Below are 9,367 nucleotides of genomic sequence, written 5' to 3'. Positions count from 1 at the left end.
TGAATCAATCCATCAACGGACTGCAGTTTGTGAAATGAATGTTCCTTCAACAGGTCTATAAGAGGTTTGTGAAATTCACTGTTGGGCTGTTTTGCTGTTGTTGCACAGCTTCCTATGACAGGGCGTGACGTTAGAATTATAAGGTTCTATCTCCATTTTTGTCAAAATTGTGTTTTTTACATAATCTGATCCATTAGGTGTTTATTAATGCCTGTGTGGTGTTATTTTTTTAAAATGTTGATTTTTTTTTGTTAGTAATTCATAAAATACAAAGGTTCCATCTCACAAAACATAATGGAATGTAAAAACGTTGACGCTCAATATCTCTGAACTACCCTAGAATTATAAGATAGATCCTTATAATTCTAAGCTCACGAGGGTCTGCAAACAGGACTGAGGTTGTTTCCAACAGAGCACTTCTTTGCTCTGCAGTGTGCTTTGTTGTGTCACCCTGTCCTCCAAGCAGAGGGACAAAGAGAGGGACAAAGAGAGAATAAGTCACAAAGAGAAAAGGCTCACTCTGAAATGAGAATATGAGCCAGTCCGCCAGTAAATGAAACTGCGATTTTTAGGTCCTCCCCATCCACTTATTGTGGGCCCCTTTTTGAACGGAGTCAAACATACATTCACCTCTCTCTCTCTTATAAGATCTTGTTTCAAAGCTAATGACGTCTTAAGAGACCTCAACTTTCTGTGGCCATTCTGTCCTATTGAGTGACAAATGCACCTTTGAAAACGTAGCTGCTTTTCTGTGCCAGATCCATAGTTGAGGGTGAGGCAAGGTAACCTCCAATCCTTATCTTCCTTTCTATTTGCAGTACATATACTTTTTCATTATCTTTGATTGTATCAAGATCATTTAGTGCTTGCATTTGTAACAATGTATGAATGTTTGATGTACAAGATCTTCTTTTTGGAAAGAGTATTATACTTCCATAACAACGATCCAGTAATAACTATTGGTTGGAATCACTGAAAAGCCTACAGTTATGTCCAACAAGATGTCTTATAATTGTGTACTATGGTAGTCTTACCACCCAAGGAATGCTAATATGCGAATGCAATGCCTGCAGACTTGTGAGTGATGGTGCTGGGTCTTTCTGTATGACTGAATTGCTGTAATAAAAACAGATCTTTAGACCTGTCGACAGTTCACTGACTGTTTATTTCACTTTTCACAGCCTGAATTGTTTACAACACCAGAAGGAGAGGGAACCATGCATAATTTACTCCAAACCAACTGTATTCAATGCAGGACAGGTGAACGCTTAAGAGTGTATTTATTGAGGCATGGGAATAGAAATGGCAATGCACTGAAATAGGTGATCAGAATAGCAATGTGTTTATGTAACCCCCATTCAGAAGTAATACAGACCAGAGGGGGTTTTCCTTGTCTTCCTTGCCACTATCTTGACAGTATTCCTTCTCTTTGTTTTCTGGTATTATCCACCATACATGGTCTCTGCTCCGTCCACTTAATTACAAAAACAGAACAGTAACCGGCAGAACTGGATACAGGACAGTGTCTAATGGGAGGTTGTCACAACAGGCTCCATTTCAATGTAGATTGGTGGGAGCGGCACCTCTTTGTCCCTATGAAACACCTAGCTTCAAATGTCAGATTTATGTGGGAGTCTGCTTTCAATGTCCCTGTCTGTGAAGTGTAAAAGACGTATGTTGAACCAAAGAGCAGACACCAAGCAGATTTATAGGGTATAACTTCTTTGGGGGGGGGGGGGTCATTATTACGCCATTATTAATTGTTGTTGGAAGCTGTGGATATAGCTGATGTCAATGTGAACTGTGGGGGAGGTTCTGCCCCCTTCCCTCTGTCTCTCACATTCTTGTAGCATTGCTTATGATCAGGCCTGGGTTACTAGTCTTGACAGCTTGCTGTATAACTGCTTGGTGTTTTTTGTTGTAGTTACAACACGACATCTGTACATTTGCAAAAAGAAATGTTGTCCAACTGGTTTACCCATGTATTATATACAGTATGTAAACATGTATTCCAATCTGTCCTTTGTACTATCAATCAATCAAAGTCAAAGTCAAAGTCAACTCCAAGTGCTGAAAAATAGTAAATAAACCACAATACAATAAAAACAAGAGGTAGGAGATAGACATAGTAATAACACAAAACATCCACACTCTCTGCCACCTGCTACTATAGCAGGTTCAGATGAATGCCTTAAACTCCTCTGTTACATTTCAGTAACTGTGTCTTTGTGTGTGTTTAACTGGTATTAACTGGTTGACCCTGATCTTTTAGGATGTCATCTTTTGACAGCTCTAGTCAGTTATAACTCTACCAACATTGGATTAGTGTAGCTGTATAGCTGTCAGGGACACAAATGAACACGGGGAGGAGCATAAAGTCGCCTTTGTGTCAGGACAGTCACAGACTGTTGTCTTTTACACACCCATCAGTCAGGTTGGTTCCGTCTGTCACTCCAGAGTTCTGCTTGTAGCATCATGACCAGCTTAACTGGATCTGGCAGCAATACACTGAATCTAACTGGATCTGGCAATACACTGAAAGTGGCAGACTGAGACAGTAACAGATAGATATCAGTTCTATTTTAACTGTTTGGTAACCATGGTAATTAGAATTAGGACCGAAAAGCTATTTCAGATCACAGTTCCTAAATCAATGTTCCTATCCTAACTTGAGATAGGAAAAGTGTATTACACAAGCTTCCTAACTTCACAAAATCTTAAATGAGGTCACCTAACACTGTCACCGCTTGTTAAGTCGTGACGTGTTTCCGGGTCCAACGTTGGCTGAGGCGCTGTCTTCGAAATGCCGAAATAATAATAATAATTAATTATATTTATATAGCGCTTTTCCGAGGCTCAAATAATACCCTGACAATATGGAGAAAACGGGAAAGTGCTGTGTCCCTTGTTGTATGAATAGATCCGAGTCTAAAACGATTAAACTGTCATTCTACCGCTGTAGTTCAGAGGTACTCTGGTGCGGAGAATTTCTGGTTTGGACTCGGAAATGGCTAAACGTCACTTTTGACGTCAGACTTAACAAGCGCTAACGTTAACTTTTCTAATCCTAAACTATGGCCGCTCTTCTATTGCATTTACGCAACCAAGGAAATGTCAACAGGCGGAATTTATTTTGGCAGACCCCAACGATGTTTTGCGGTTTGATGACAAGACGCTCGTTAGTAGATACAATAGAAAGTATGGCTCTCATCATGTCGTCAGTGTAGAAGTGTTTAGTAAAGATGAATGGTTGATAATGACAGGAGAGGAAAGAGTTAACATAGAGTTTTGACTGCAAGACTCTACAAACCTATGCCAGGTATATGACATAATGAATGAATGAATGGTCTTTATTGTCATTAATACAGTACAGGTACCAAACAACGAAATTTGGGAGGGGGGGTGTTGTGTCCATACAATAGGCCTACACTGCATTGCCTATATGTTATAATAGGATGACCCTAGGGAGGGCGCTGTTGCGTTACGCGATACGTACTATGTATGAACAGAAGAAGAAGGTAGTTCCGTGTTGAGTGAAGAAGAGAAATAAAGTACCCTGTTTGTTCCTATACTACTGTGCAGTGGCGGCTGGTGCCAAATTTTTTGGGTGGGGCACAGCAGTGTGGCGGGGGGGTCCTCTTTCGCGCGCGCAGCGCGCGCGTTTTTTTTTTCGCGTGCACGATTTTTTTCGCGTGCACGCGCATAGAACACGCACTGGCATTACAACCACTGTATAATTTCAACTTTCACCCTTAAAATGACCGTGTGGGCCATGGAGAAGTTACCCTGTCAACTACAGACACTGAGGTGGAAGAGTGACCGGTCTATGGACGTCGGTACGGTCCAATACCCAGTGTCAGACAAGGAGGAAGTCTAGTCAACAAGGCTAGTACAGGCCTCACAGCTACACTCAGGTTAATAAAGGTAGCAGATGAATATGTGTACTATGTGTCTGTGTGACATGGCTACATCAATGAGCAGAGATGAATGCTGCAGTCAGTAGTACAGTAACTATCTATTTCATAGACACATGATGGATGATGATGGAGAGTGATGGTGGTCAACACATCACAGCAGGTCAACACATTCAATGATGTATCACAACCAGACCATGTCAGAAACACAACCAGACCATGTCAGAAACACAACCAGACCATGTCAGAAACACAACCAGACCATGTCAGAAACACAACAATGCATCAGCTGAGTTAAAGAAAACCAACTCTTACCTTTGATGACAGAACATGAGCCGTGTTTACCCGTACCTCCGCCTTGCCCCGCGCATATTGCTATGAATAGTTCGAAGATAGGTGCTTGCACGTTAGGTGCAAGGCTGCTTGGTTAACCCATTAGCGGGAACATTATTAGTTGCACAAAATAGGCTGATTTAATTGACCATGAACATCAGAGACAGACATTACGAATGTTCATTTAAAATACTCCGGAAGCCCGAAGTCCGGAAAACCGGAAGTCGAAAGTCCTCAGCATAATGCATTGTCTGCAATACAACCGGAGATTCAGGGACGCACATTTGTGCGCCCTGGCCAAGAAATAGAGACAGCCAATTGGAGCGCTGCTACAGCTCACGTGTAAGCCAAAAGTATTCGTCCTGGCATAGACTTTCATTGACCGGCGCCCCGCGTTCTCCCCCCTATGTATTTTAACAGTGAGTTTTACACACACACACACACACACACACACAGATAAAAATGTTTATTGTATTGGAGGATTTGTAATGAATGCTGATAGGCGCCGACAGAATATCAGCCACATTTTGTGAATAAACAATGTTTATTTAAAAAAATAACTTTTACAATCGCAACAAGGAAGTGAAGGTGGGGGCGGCGCCCCAGCGCCCTCTATCGGCCAGCCGCCACTGCTACTGTGTGATATATGTCCGATACACCCACACAACAAAGTGGCGACGAGAGTAGTAGTGAAGAAGAGGAGATGGCTTTACTTTCCTTGCAACCTCCTGCCGCGTTCCTGGAGTGCCCAGGTGAACCGAAGATAGCATTTGATGCGTGGATACGGTTGTTTGACAACTACTTGCTAGCTATCGGGGGACAAGACTTTGCCGTCGAGAGGAAGAGAGCCCTGATCATTCACTGCAGGAACAGAAGGACAACGAATCTACAGCACCTTGCCACTCGCTACTGATGACTACACTGGAACTGTGAGTGCTTTGAGGAAATACTTCTCTCCGAAAGTGAATGTTGTCGCGGAAAGGTACCGTTTTCGGCAACGAGCACAAGCTGTCGGTGAGTCCACGGATCACTATGTTGCAGCCCTGCGCGAGCTCGTTAAACAATGTGCGTTTGGCGCCATGCAGGATGAACTGCTGCGCGATCAGATTGTAGAGAAGACAAACAATCCGCGCATACGTGAAAGACTGTTAATGGAAGAGACTCTGACATTGGACAGAACTCTGGATGTAGCGAGGCGCACTGAAGCTGCCATAGCTGACGCCAAAGCCATTGCTGACACTAGGGATGTGGCTGCCGTTCACGTGAAAATGAAGGCAGGCAATTTCAAGCCAAACCGCGGCAAGCCTAAAATGGACGGGACTCACACCACCTGCTACCGCTGTGGGTCAGTCAGTAAGCCATCTTGCCAATGATAAATCCTGCCCTGCAAAAGAATGCAAATGTAAGACATGTGGAAAAATGGGACATTTTTCTAGAGTATGCAAATCCTCTGCTAAGTCTGTAAATGAAGTGACAGATGATAATGATGAAGTTGTTGTGCCTGAAATTCGTGTTTTATCTGTGAGAAATGGTTATGACATGAATAAGTTGATGTGTGTTACTACTACTATTACTGCACCTACTGCACAGACTGTTATGATTGAGCTACTTGTTGATACAGGGTCTGGTGTTTCTATACTGCCTGAAAATGTATACAGGGATCATTTTAGTTTGAGTAGGCTAAGTGAACCTAAGGTGCAACTTGTTACCTATTCTAAAGAGAAGTTGGATGTGCTAGGATGTCTTACTGCTGACATTACTTTCCGGGACAAGTGTGCAACTACAGACTTTTACATAGTAAAAACGGGAACTCCTATACTAGGTATGGACCTTGTGACTGCTCTTGAGTTACAGATAAAAGGTGGACAGTTGATAACCGAGACAGCTACTGTCTGCGCAACCCTCCACCAAACCAAAGCCTCCGCTACGGCTTGCAAACAGCAAGATGGAACTCCAGCTGCGTTTGGATGTGCAAAAAACTTTGTACATAAGGTCAAGGTAAAGCCAGACGTGAAGCCAGTACAGCAAAAGCTCAGACGCTTACCGCTTTCAGTCCGTGACGCTGTGACAAGTGAACTGAAGAACCTGGAGGAAAATGGAATCATTGAGAGAGTCGATGCATCTGAATGGGTATCCCCAATTGTAGTCACCCAGAAAAAGACTGGTGGCATCCGCATGTGCGTTGATCTAAGGGAACCTAACAAAGCTGTGGTTGTTGATGGCCATCCCTTGCCGTTGATCGAGGACATACTGTCTGAGCTACGTGGATCCATAATTTTCTCTACACTGGATCTTAAATCTGCCTATCACCAACTGAAGCTGCATGAAGAAAGCAGAGGGCTCACCGCTTTCATTACGCACGAAGGCCTGTACAGGTACCGCCGAGTACCTTACGGACTTAGCTCCGCCCCTGCCGCGTTTCAGAAGATGATGTCGACGATTCTCAGTGGCCTCAAGGGTGTGCAATGCTACCTCGATGACGTAATCATCTATGGATCTTCAGAAGCTGTGCACGACGACAATCTCAAGGCTGTGCTGCACAAGATCGACACCGCAGGACTGAAACTCAATGTTGATAAATGCAAGTTCCATCAAACTACTTTGACCTTTCTTGGCTCTAAGATTGGCCCGGACGGTCTCCTGCCAGATGACTCTCATGTAACTGCAATCCTGAAGGCCCCGCCTCCTACTGATCCTTCTACACTCCGCTCGTTCCTGGGTCTGACAGCCTGGTACAGTAAGTTTGTGCCGAACTACGCTGCTATTGTGGAGCCCCTGAGAGCCCTACTGCGAAAGAACAGTACATTCCAATGGAACGATGTGGCACAAGGACGATTTGACCAAGTCAAACAGCTGATTGTGAACAGCCCTGCATTAGCTCTTTTCGACCCCACCAAACCTACCATTGTGTCCACAGACGCTTCAGACTATGGGCTTGGAGCCGTTTTGACTCAACTAGACAACAAGGGTGAAGAACAGACTGTCGCCTTCGCTTCTCGCAGTCTGTCGGATGCTGAGAGGAAGTACCGTATTTTCCGGACTATAAGTCGCGGTTTTTTTCATACTTTGGCTGGTCCTGCGACTTATAGTCAGGTGCGACTTATATATCAATAATTCATAATCTCTGACTGACATGAACTGACATACGGTAATCTCTGACTGACATGAACCAAGGAGTAACTTCCGCTAGCGCCTCATACACGATAGAATAGCCATTATACTTGACAATGTGGACATTAAACACGACAATGTGGACATTAAACATGATGTTATGGACCTTATACACAATGTTATGGACGTTAGAAACGATATTAAAGTCATTTATTCCTTCCAGAGGCTGTTTAACGTTGCAATGTTGTACCCGCGAGTAGCATTTGGCTACTTCCGGTAGCGCTTCATACGCGATAGAATAGCCATTATACTCGACAATGTGGACATTAAACACGACAATGTGGACATTAAACATGATGTTATGGACCTTATACACAATGTTATGGACGTTAGAAACGATATTAAAGTCATTTATTCCTTCCAGAGGCTGTTTAACGTTGCAATGTTGTACCCGCGAGTAGCATTTTGCTACTTCCGGTAGCGCTTCATACGCGATAGAATAGCCATTATACTCGACAATGTGGACATTAAACACGACAATGTGGACATTAAACATGATGTTATGGACCTTATACACAATGTTATGGACGTTAGAAACGATATTAAAGTCATTTATTACCTTTTAGAGGCTGTTCAAAGTTTCATTTTTCCTCCGCGACGCCATGTTGTTAGCCCCGCGCTAGCTAGCGGACTTTACACTCGATAATACAAGTATTCCTTAACCTTTCAGAAGAAGTTTCAACGTGAATTATGTCCTTCCTGGGCTTACAAATCCTCTCATGTCTCTTCACAGTGCCAGACTAGAGTCAAGCTCAACAGGGTCTTCTTTCCCCGCTGATTCCGCCAAGCCCGTTCCCTTGAACCATGCGACTTATAGTCCAGTGCGACTTATATGTGGTTTTTTCCTCTTCATGGCCCATTTTTGGCCTGCTGCGACTTATACTCGGGTGCGACTTATAGTCCGGAAAATACGGTACTCGATCGTTGAGAAGGAAGCGCTCGCCTGCGTCTGGTCCGCTGAGAAATGGCGTACATGGCTCTGGGGAAGGAAATTCCGTTTGCGCACTGACCATCAAGCACTAACAACACTACTGACAACAAAAGGGAACAACCGTGCTGGCCTACGGATCGCCAGGTGGTCTGCTCGCCTGATGGAGTTTCACTATGATGTGGAATACAGAAAAGGATCTCTGAATAATGTTGCTGATTGTCTATCTAGACTCCCACTTCCTGAAACAGATGCTGCATTTGCAGAAAATGTAGAGTCTGTTGCATCCATTATTTCTGCTCTGAGTGCTATTTCCGAGGATGACTTCCAGTCTGCCAGCTGCACCTGTCCAGTGCTCACAAAGCTCCGTGCACAGATTAGGGAGGGCTGGCCCTCAAAGAAAAACACCCTTGATCCTGACTTACAACCATACTTCCTGATTCGACATGAGCTTGCAGTCATGGAGGACTGCATCGTCAGAGGTACTCATCGGTTGCTTGTGCCTGAGTCATTGCAGAAGAGACTCATTGACATTGCTCATGAAACCCACCAAGGCATTGTGAGGACGAAACAGCGCCTCAGAGAACTGTATTGGTGGCACAGAATGGACTCTCAAATAGAGACACTCGTGAAGAACTGTACGACCTGCCGACAGAATGATAAAACGACCATTACCCATGATGCTCCACTTCATCCTGTACCTCTACCAGCTGCTGCCTGGGAGAAGGTGTCAGTGGACATCGTAGGTCCATTCGAGATAGCACCTGCTGACTGTAGGTTTGCCATAACATTGGTGGACTACTATAGCAAATGGCCTGAAGTAGCCTTCGCTCCCCGCACCGACACCGCTACGGTCATCCAGTTCCTCACCACTATCTTCTCTCGAGAGGGGAATCCAAAGGAGCTGGTCAGTGATAATGGACCTCAGTTTGTCTCCGCTGAGTTGGCCGACTTTCTAAAGAAGAGGGAGATTACACACCTGAAATCAGCAGTCTACTATCCAAGAGCTAACGGAGAAGTT

General features: G+C 44.2%; 1 protein-coding gene across 1 annotated transcript in view; it reads right to left on the bottom strand.

Annotated features, from left to right (window-relative positions):
• Positions 1–9,367, bottom strand: part of bpnt1 (bisphosphate nucleotidase 1) — a 417,747-nt gene that overhangs the window by 215,839 nt on the left and 192,541 nt on the right. The window lies entirely within an intron of this gene.

This window comes from Nansenia antarctica (genome assembly GCF_963989245.1).
Source record: "Nansenia antarctica genome assembly, chromosome: 3".
NCBI classification, from domain to species: Eukaryota; Metazoa; Chordata; class Actinopteri; order Argentiniformes; family Microstomatidae; genus Nansenia; species Nansenia antarctica.
Note: the sequence above shows the minus strand (reverse complement) of the source record. Positions and strands in the feature narration are given on the sequence as shown.